Source organism: Psammomys obesus, unplaced genomic scaffold (assembly GCF_907164565.1).
Source record: "Psammomys obesus unplaced genomic scaffold, mPsaObe1.curated_primary_1811, whole genome shotgun sequence".
Lineage (NCBI taxonomy): Eukaryota > Metazoa > Chordata > Mammalia > Rodentia > Muridae > Psammomys > Psammomys obesus.
In genome coordinates, this window is record NW_026590407.1 from 1599593 (window position 1) to 1610525 (window position 10933).

General features: G+C 40.3%; 1 pseudogene; it reads left to right on the top strand.

Moving 5' to 3' along the window:
• LOC129676772 (fructose-bisphosphate aldolase C-like) overlaps nucleotides 1–10082 on the top strand; it is a 116562-nt pseudogene extending 106480 nt beyond the window's left edge.
• Nucleotides 10083–10933: the final 851 nt, after the last annotated feature.

Here is a 10933-nt window from a genome sequence, read left to right on the forward strand (position 1 = left end):
AAAGTTGGCACATTATTCCTTTTCCAATATTTGAAATGATTTATTCACACATTTGATATGGTATGTTCAATTAATTATGATAAATTAAGAATTTGTGGAGATCCAAAATGGTGGCTACCAATGTGCACCATATCCGAGGGGCACAGGATCCGAATCTCTGAAATTTTTGAGTGAAGGGCCAGCTAAAGCCAGAACATTGACACTGAGGCTTCCTGGGTGAGAGGGGACAACACATGAGCTGAAACCATTTGAATCCAGGTCACCCACAGATGTCTCCTTTGACTGAGAGTGACCAATATTCAACCCCCCTGTACTCACCTTGACAGGCCTCTCTCCTCAGCGTAGGGAGCCTGCAACTGCTCCAAGCACTGACCTTTCTGCTCAGTAACTGAGACAGAAGAGGTGGGCCTCCCAGTTCCACAGTGGCGTGCAGCTGCACAGTCCTCCAGATCTGCGGTCAGCTGTACAGGCTTCCCAGTATGTGACTCCCAGAAGGTGACTGTACTGGCCTCCCAGTTCTGCTGCTGCAGAGGCAAGTGGCTCTACTGGCCTCCCAGCTGGACACTATAAGGTCCTACTACGTCTGCAGGCAGCTATGCAGGACTCCCAGGGCCTTCCAGGTCTGTGGACCACTGTACAGGAGTCCCAGATCCTCCGAGCAGGTGAATGTACTGGACTTAGGTCTGTAGCAGTGGCAGCTGGGTAGTGGCTACAGCAGTGGGGGGGGGCAGATGGCCCTAACAGGAGTCTCCATGCTTTGTAACTGAGACAACAGAAGTGGCTACCCCAAGTAAGGGTCTCCCTACTCAGCGGACAAACAGTGGATACCCCTGAGTTGACAGATCTCCTACACTCTTATTTGCCCCTGCGGGCTCACATCTGAGGATAGAGAATAGGCAGAACCCCTATGCTTTCTGATTAGGCCTGCTAGCCAGTGAAGTTGCCTTCAAGTGAGTGCATGGAGAGCCCCAGATCCAGGGTTTCTCTACCCTAGCAGCCAGACATCAGATTTCTCCCAGCCAGACCCAATGTAAGCAACATAGGGATTCTTGGGACACCATTCTCAACATTGAAGCTCCTGTTCATTGGGTCTACCACTGGAGTCCAGGCAAACAATTTCTGGAGCCCAGACAGATCTGAATACCAGGAGGACAGTACTACAGGGTACAGGCCACTGAGGTATTCAGGGAACCTGAACATCCACATTGCACCCACAAACAGTGCCATCACCCACACACCCTCCTGCACTTAATCCTCACATTCCAGGCATCTACATGCTCTAGCACCCTGTCCTTCAAGGTACACTTCCATGCACACTCCTGCCCATGCTCTTCCACACTTGTGCACCTGCACCTGCAACCTTCCAACCTTAGCTACAGCTTAAACACCAACATACACACTCAAACCAGTGGATTTCTCTCATCATCCCTGAAAAATACTCCAGACACCAGAGAAAGATGGCTCCATCATGAAGTACAGAACCCAGGAAAAAAAAAAAAAAAAAAAACAAAGTTTACAGTAAAGCAAATGGCTAGAGGTCAGCATAAGAGCACATTCAACAAAACTCAGGACATCATAGCTTCACCAGCAACCCTGAAAACCAATGGATATTTTAATTCATCAAGAACACAGGAAAATAATCTTAAAGTTATGCTTATCCACTTATTAGAGGCACATAAAGAGGAAACAAATTTCTCAAAGAAATACCCACAAAAATGGAGGCAAAGAAAGAGGAAACGAACAAAGCTTTCAAAGAAATACAGCCGAACACAGCCAAACAACTAGAGGCACAATTAGTGTCATATAGAGAGGAAATTAATTCTTATACTTATGGTTGTGAGTATAGCCTTTAAATGTCTGAGCCATCTCTCCAGGTCATCATGGAGAGACAGGAATTCACATTCAAACAAATGAAGGAAATGGTGCACAACATAAAAACAGAATTAGAATCAATAAAGAAAACACAAACAGAAAAAACCCTGGAGCTGGAGAAATTAGAAAAAAAAATTGGTAACCACAAAGGTAAGCATCACCAATAGAATACACGAGATAGAAGAATCTCTGGTGCAGAAGACAGCAGAAATTGATACATCTCTCAAAGAAAAAGTAAAATCAGAAAAGTGCCAAACACAAAACATCCAAGAAATCAAGGACACCATGAAAAGACAAAATCTAAGAATAACAGACTGAAAAGAAGATTTCAGGCTCCAAGGTCAAGAAAATATTTTCAAAAAAAATCATAGAAGAAAATTTTCCCAAGTTAAAGACAGAGATGTCCATAAACATACAAGAGGCCTACAGAATACCAAATAGACAAGACAAGAAAAGAAACTCCTCACTTCACATAATAGTCAAAACATAAATCTACAGAAAAAAAGAAAAATATTAAAAGTAACATGGGAAAAAGTTCAAGGAACATATAATGGTAGACCTATCAGAATCACATCCAACTTCTCAACAGAAACTATGAAAGCCAGAAGGACCTGGGCACATGTCATGCAGTCTCTAAGAGACCACAAATACCAACATAGGTTACTATACCCTGCAAAGCTTTCAATCAACGTAGATGAGAAAACAAAATATTCCACAAGAAAACTAAACTTAAACAATATCTACACAGCACCCCAGCCCTACAGAAGATACCAGAAGGAAAACTCCAAACCAACAAAAATTATACCTAAGAAAACACAAGATATAGATAAGTTTATAACAAAAAAATTAAAAGAAAAAAAAAGCATTGAAACACAGTAACACCACCAACTCCACAATAAAAGGAATTAACATTCATTGATCACTATTATCTAACAACATCAATAGACTCAAATCTCCAAAGTCACAGACTAACAGAATGGTTGCAGAAGCAGTATCCAACATTCTGCTGCTTCCAATAAACATACCTCTACAGCAGAGATAAACACTACCTCAGAGTAGAAGGCTGGAAAATGTGTTTTAAGGAAATAGAGCCAGAAAACAAGCTGGGGTAGCTATCCTAATATCTAATAAAATAGACTTTCAATCAAAATTAATCAAAAAGATGAGGAGGGCACTTCATTCTTATCAAAGGAGAGATCCACCAGAAAGACATCACAAACCTGAGCATCTATCCCCCAAATAAAAGAGCACCTACAATGGTAAATTAAACATTATTAAAGCTTAAGTTACACATTGATCCAAATACCTTAATAGTGGGAGACTTCAACATTCTACTCTCACCAAGGTTCAGATCATCTAGACAGAAGCTAAATAGGGAAATAATGACACTAAAAGAGGTCCTAAATCAAATGGATCTAATAGATGTCTACAGAACTCTTCATCTAAACTTAAAACAGTATCCCTTCTTTTCAGCATCATCTAACCTTATCAACAATTGACCATATAGTAGGGCACAAATCAAGTCTCAACAGATATAAGAAGATTGAAATAATCTCTTGTATTGTATCAGACCAACATGGCCTAAATCTAGACCTCAACAATAACAGAAATAACAGAAAGCCTATATATACATGGAAACTAAACAACTCTCTACTCAAAGATAGCATGGTGAGGGAAGAAATGAAAAACAAATTAGAGACTTCCTAAAATACAATGAAAATGAAAGTAAAACATATCCAAACTTATGGGACACAATGAAAGCAGTGCTAATAGGAAAGTTCACAGCATTAAGTACCTCCAGAAAGAAGTTGGAGACATCTCGTACAAGCAACTTAATGTCACACTTAAAAGCCCTCGGGGAAAAATAAAAGAAGCAGTCACACCCAAAAAGAATAGACAATTGGAAATAAGCAAACTCAGAGCTGAAATCAATGAATTGGAAACAAAGAAAACAATACAAAAAAAAAATGAGACCAAGAGCTAACTATTTGAGAAAATCAACAAGATAGACAAACCCTTAGCCAAACTAACTAAAAGGCAGAGAGAAAATATCCAAATCAGAAAAATCAAAAATGAAAATGTGGACATAACCACAGACACTGAGGAAATCCAAATAATCATTAGGTCTTGCTACAAAAGCACTTATGCCACAAAATTTGAATATCTAAATGGAATGGAAATTTTTCCTCATAGATTCTGTTTCCAAAAATAATCAAGGTCAGGTAAATAGATTGGATAGTCCTATATCTTCCAAGGAACTAGAAGCAGTCAAGAAAAGTTTCCCTTCCAAAAATAGGGCAGGGCCAGATGGTTTCAGCTGAAATTTCTACCAGACCTTCAAAGAAGAGCTAACTCCAATTCTCTTCAAACTATTCCACAAAATAGAAACAGGAGGAACATTACCAAACTCACTCTATGAAGCCACAGTTACCTTGATACATAAACCATACAAAGACCCAACAAAAAAGAGAACTTCAAACCTATCTCTTTAATGAATATTGATGCAAAAATGATCAATAAAATATTCACAAACTGAATCCAAGAACACATAAAAGATATCATCCACCATGATCAAGTAGGCTTCATTCCAGGCATGCGGGGGAGGTATAATATATGGAAATCAATCAACGTAATCCACCATATAAACAAATTGAAGAAGACAAACCACATGATTATCTCCTTAGATGCCAAAAAAGCATTTGACAAAGTCCAACAGCCATTCATTTTTAAAGTCTCAGAGAGATGAAAGATAAAAAGTACATACCTAAACATAGTAAAGGCAATATACAGCAAGCCTAGAGTCAACAACAAACTAAATGGAGAGAAACTTAAAGCAATCCGACTGAAATCAGGGGCTAGGCTAGGCTGCCCACTCTCTGCATCATTTCAACACAGTACTTGAAGTCCTAGCTAGAGTGATAAGACAACTAAAGGAAATGCAGGGAATACAAATCAAAAGGGAAGAAATCAAAGTGTCACTATTTGCAGATGATATGATAGAGTACAAAAATACAAGGAGAGAACTCCTTGAGCTGATAAACACCTTCAGCAAAATGGCTGGATACAAAATTAACTCAAAAAAAAATCAATAGCCTTCCTGTATACAGAAGACAAAGCGTCCAAGAAAAAAATTAGGGAAACTACACCCTTCACAATAGTCAGTAATAACATAAAGTACCTTAGTGTGACTCTAAACAAACAAGTGAAAGACCTGTTTGAAAACCACTTCAGGTCTCTGGGAAAAGAATTGAAGAAGATATCAGAAGATGGAAAGATCTCCCATGCTCCTGGATATGTTCCTGAACAGAACACCAACAGCACAGGTTCTAAGAGCAACAATCAATAAATGGGACCTCATGAAACTGAAAAGCTTCTGTAAAGCAAAGGACACAGTCATCAAAACAAAATGACTGCCTACAGATTGAGAAAGAATATTCACAAAACCTTTATATGACAGAGGGCTAATATCCAGTATATATAAAGAACTAAATAAGCTGAAAATCAACAAACCAAGTAATCCAATTAAAAAATTGGGAACAGAGCTAAACAGAGAATTATCTGTAGAGGAATATTGAATGGCAGAGAAACACTTAAAGAAATGTTCAACATCCTTACTCATCAGGGAAATGCAAATAAAAACAACCCTGAGATTTCACCTTACACCCATGAGAATGGCTAAGATAAAAAACTCAAGTGACAACAAATGTTGGAGAGGCTGTGGAGGAAGGGGAACCCTCCTCCACTGCTGGTGGGAATGTAAACTGGTACAACCACTTTGGAAATCAATCTGGCGCTTTCTCAGACAACTAGAAATAGCGCTTCCTCAAGATCCAGCCATACCACTCCTAGGCATATATCCAAAAGTATCTCAAGTACACAACAAGGACATTTGCTCAACCATGTTTGTACCAGCTTGATTTGTAATATCCAGAAACTGGAAACAGCCTAGTTGCCCCTCAACTGAAGAATGGATGCAGTAATTGTGGTACATCTACACAATGGAAAATAAGGAAATCATGAAATTTGCAGGTAAATGGTGGGACCTGGAAAGGATCATCCTGAGTGAGCTCTCCCAGAAGCAGAAAGACACACACGGTATATACTCACTCATATAGACATGTAATATAGGATTAACCTACTAAAATATGTACATCTAAAGAAACTAATCCAGAGAGAGGACAATGACTAAAATGCTCAATCCCCATCCCGAAAGGCAAAGAGGAAGGACATCAGAAGAAGAAGAAAACAGGAAACAATTTAGGAACCTGCCACAGAGGGCCTCTGAAAGGCTCTGCCCTGCAGACTATCAAAGCAGACGCTGAGATTTATGGCTAACTGTTGGGCAGTGTGCATGGAATCTTATGTAAGAAGTGGGAAATAGTAAGATCTGGAGAGGACAGGAACTCCACAAGAAGAGCAACAGAACCAGAAAGTTTGAACACAGGGGTCTTGCCAGAGACTCATACTACAACCATGTACCATGCATGGAGATAACCTAGAATCCTTGCACAGATGTAGCCCATGGCAGTTTAGTGTCCAAGTCGGTTACATAGTAATGGGAAGAGGGACTGCCTCTGACATAATCTGATTAGCCTGCTCTTTGATCACCTCCCTCTGAGGGGGGAGCAGCCTTATCAGGACACAGAAGATGACAATGCAGCCACTCCTGATGAGATCTGATAGACTAAGATCAGAAAGAAGGAGAGGAGAACCTCCCCTTTTAGTGGACCTGGGGAGGGGCATGCATGAAGAAGGGAGGAAGAGTGGGATCGGGAGGGGAGGAGGGAGGGACTTATGGGAGGATACAAAAATGAGTAAAGTGTAATTAATAAAAAAAAGATAAAAAGAAGAAATGGTGTAGGGAAACTACACCATTCACAATAGTCAGTGATAACATAAATTACGTTAGTGTAATTCTAACCAAACAAGTGGAAGACCTGTTTGAAAACTTCAAGTCTCTGAGGGATGAAATTGAAGAAGATATCAGAAGATAGAAAGATCTCCCATGCTCATGGATCGGTAGGATTAACTTAGTGAAAACTGCCATTCTGCCAAAAGCAATCAACAGATTCAATAGAGTTACCAACACAATTCTTTACATACCTTGAAAGAACAATTCTCAACTTCAAATGGAAAAACAAAAAACCCAGAATCGCCAAATCTGTACAACAAGAGATCACCTGGAGGTATCTCCATCCCTGATCTCAAGCTGCACTACAGAGTCATAGTAATAAAAACTGCATGGTACTGGCACAGAAAAAGTATGTTGGATCAATGGAATCAGATAGGAGACCCAGACATAAGCCCACACACCTATGGATACTTGTTTTTTGACAAAGAAGCCAAAACCATTCAATTGAAAAAAAAAAAAAAAAGATAGCATCCTCAATAAATGGTGCTCTTCTAACTGAATATGTACATGTAGAAAAATGCAAAATGTATCACCCTGAACAAAACTAAATCCAAGTGTAACACAGAGATCTCAACATATCCAGACACACTAAATCTGTTAAAAGAAAAAGTGAGGAAAAGCCTTGATCTTATTTGCACAGGACGAACTCCCTGAAAAGAACACTAACAACACATGATCTAGGATCAACATTCCAAATGGGACCTCATGAAACTGAAAAGTTTCCATAAAGCAAACGACACTGTCACCAGAACTAAATGACAACCTGCAGACTGGGAAAGGATGTTCACCAAACCTGTATCTGACAGAGGGCTGATATCCAGAATATATAAGAACTCATGAAGTTAAAAAGCAACAAATCAAGTAATGCAATTAAAAAATGGAATACAGAGATAAACAGAATTTTCTGTAGAGGAATATCGAATGGCAGAGAAACACATAAAGAAATGCTCAATGTCCTTAGTCATCAGGGAAATTCACATCAAAACAACCCTGAGATTTCACCTTACACTCATCAGAATGGCTAAGATCAAAATCTCAAGGACAATACATGCTGGAGAGGATGTGGAGAAAATGGAATTTCCACCAGTGCTGGTGGGAATGTAAACTTGTACAACCACTTCGGAAATCAATCTGGTTTTTTCTCAGACAATTAGGAATAGTGCTTTCTCAAGATCCAGCTATACCACTCCTAGGCATATATCTAAAGTATGCTCAAGAACACAACAAGGACATTTGCTCAACCATAATCATAGCAGCTTTATTCGTAATGACCAGAATCTGGAAACAACCCAGATGTCCCTCAACTGAGGAATGGATTCAGAAATCGTGGTACATTTATACAATGGAATACTACTCAGAAATTAAAAACAAGGAAATCATGACATTTGCAAGTAAACTGTATGATCATCCTGAATTAGATATCCCAGAAGCAGGAAGAAAACATGGTATATACTCACTTATAAGTGGATATTAGACATATGGTATAGAGTAAACATACTAAAATCTATACATCTAAAGAAGCTAAGCAAGGAAGACCCTGGGTAAGATAATCTATTCTCACTCAAAAAAAGGCAAAAGGGGAGGACATCGGAAGAGGGAGAAAACAAGAAACAGGAAAGAGCCTACCACAGAGGGCCTCTGAAAGGCTCTACCCAGCTGTGTAGAGTACCCAGCAGATGCTGAGACTCTTAACCAAACTTTGGGCAGAGTGCAGGGAATCTTATGAAAGAAGGGGGAAATAGAAAGACCTGAACGGGACATGAGCTCCACAAGGGGAGCAACAGAACCAAAAAAAAATCTGGGCCCAGGGTTCTTTTCTGAGACTTATATTCCAGCCACTGACCATGCATAGCAATAACCTAGAACCCCTGCATATATGTAGGCCATGGCAGCTCAGTATCCAGGTAGGTACCCTAGTAAGGGGAAAAGAGACTCTCTCTGACATGGACTCAGTGGCTGAGTCTCTGATCACCTTCCCTTGATGGGGGAGCAGCCTTCCCAGTTCACAGAGGAAGACAATGCAACCAGTCCTGATGAGACCTGATAGGCTAGGTTCAGATGGAAGGTGAGGAGGACCTCCCTTCTTAGTGGACTTGGAGAGTGGTATGAGAGGAAATGAGGGAGGGAGGGTAGGATAGGGATGGAACCAGTGATGGGGTTACAGTTGGGATACAAAGTGAATAAATTATGATTAATATAAAAATGGGATTTAAAATTAAAGTAAAAAAAATAATTTGGGGCATGGTTTCTGCTAACCGAAAAGAAAAAAAAAAAGCTATACCTGTGTCTCCTTCTGTTAAATGGCTGAGTACAGTCAGGTGTCACCCTGAACCACATGTATCCTGATCTTTCTATTGAGCAGAAACAGGAGTTGTCTCTATGGAACACAGCCCCAGACAAAGGTGTTTTGGCAGTAGATTAACCAATAAGAAGCATGGTCTAAAGACTGAACCTATTTGGACTGAAGCACACTGATGAGAATTTCTGGTTGTACCTCCAGATCCTATTCAATGCTGATGGCTGTCTGAAAGTACATTGTTTGTGTCATCTTCTTCCATGAGACATTATACCAGAAAGTTTTTAATAGTGTCCCCTCTGGCTGGACCATCTAGGATAAAGACATTCTTGTAAGCACCAAAGTTGACATAGGTTTATTGTCTCTAGCTGGGACTGATGGGTAAATCAGCACTCAGGGGCTGGATGAACAATTGGAATTTTGTGAATAGTAGAAAAAGGATGGTGCAAATTTTGCCAAATGGCACAGTGATCACACTCTCTTAGCACTGGCCATTCTGGAGAATGCCAATGTGCTGGCCCCCTATGCTAGCTTCTGCCAGAAAAATGGTATTTTGCCTATTATGGATTATGAGATCTTGTGTGATAGATACCATGACCTCAAACGTTGCTAGTATGTTACAGAGAAGGTCCTGTTTCCTGTGTACAATGTCTTGTGTGACCACCATGTATACCTGGAATGGACTTTGCTCAGTCCTAAAATATTGAGCCATGGCCATGCCTGTCTTACCAAATATAGCCCAGAAGAGACCACCATGGCAATTGTCACTGCCCTACATCATACTGTGGCCCCAGCTGTTGCAGGGGTGACTTTCATGTCAGGGGTCAAAGTGAAGTGGAGGCATCACTCAACTGCAATGCCATCAATTGCTGCCCACTTTCCTGGCCCTGGGCCCTCAACTTTTCCTATGGATGTGCCCTAGAGGTATCTGCACTCAATGCCTAAGGAGGACAAAGTGACAATGCTAAGGCTGCTACTGAGGAGTTAATCAAGCAGACATAGATAAACAGGTTTGCAGCCCAGGACAGATAAGAAGGCAGTGATACAGTCTCTCTACATCATCAACCATGCCTACTGAGGCATGTTTACTCGACCCACAGGCGTCAGCCTAGCAATGTTTTTCTCATTTTGCCTATAGTCACAGTTAGGGGCAAACAGCCATGCAGTACACAGAATGTCTTCTTCCAGCAACAAGTCATATTTTGTTTCTTCTCCTCCTCTTTCTGTCTCATGTTGCTGTATCTGAGACCACCTGATAGGAGCCCTCCACACCATGTCTGAAGCCAGATAAACTTTCTAGAAGCGAGAACAGAGTCTGTGGGTCTTTCTCTTGGCTCTGGAGCCCTTACAGTTTCCCTAAGTTGTCCTTGGACTCTGCTTGCTGGCTTTCTCTCTTGGGGTCAGGGGGAAGTGAATCAGCTCTGATTCAAACTCTGAGTACATAACAAATAAATGGGAGCAAAACGAAAACAAACAAATACAGAACTTTGGGCTGACTGGAGAGATGGCTCACTGGATAAGATCACTGACTACACTTCCAGATGGAACCTGGTTCAATTTCCAGCACCCATACAGCAGTTCAAAACTCTCTGTAGCTCCAAATCAAGGGATCTGGCACCTTCACAGGTATACATGTAGTCAAAACACCAATCTACATAAAATAAAAGTAAATAAATCTTTTTTAAAAAAGAAAAAAATGACATTTATCAAGCAGCTACTATATGCTACACCTTATGCTAGGTACACGTCAAATATCCACTCTATGTCTAAAACTATGCTATTTGTCATTGAGAATAAAATTATCCATAAGAATCTCTTAGTTTATATATTGCAAATAGCTCTGGCATGTGTTG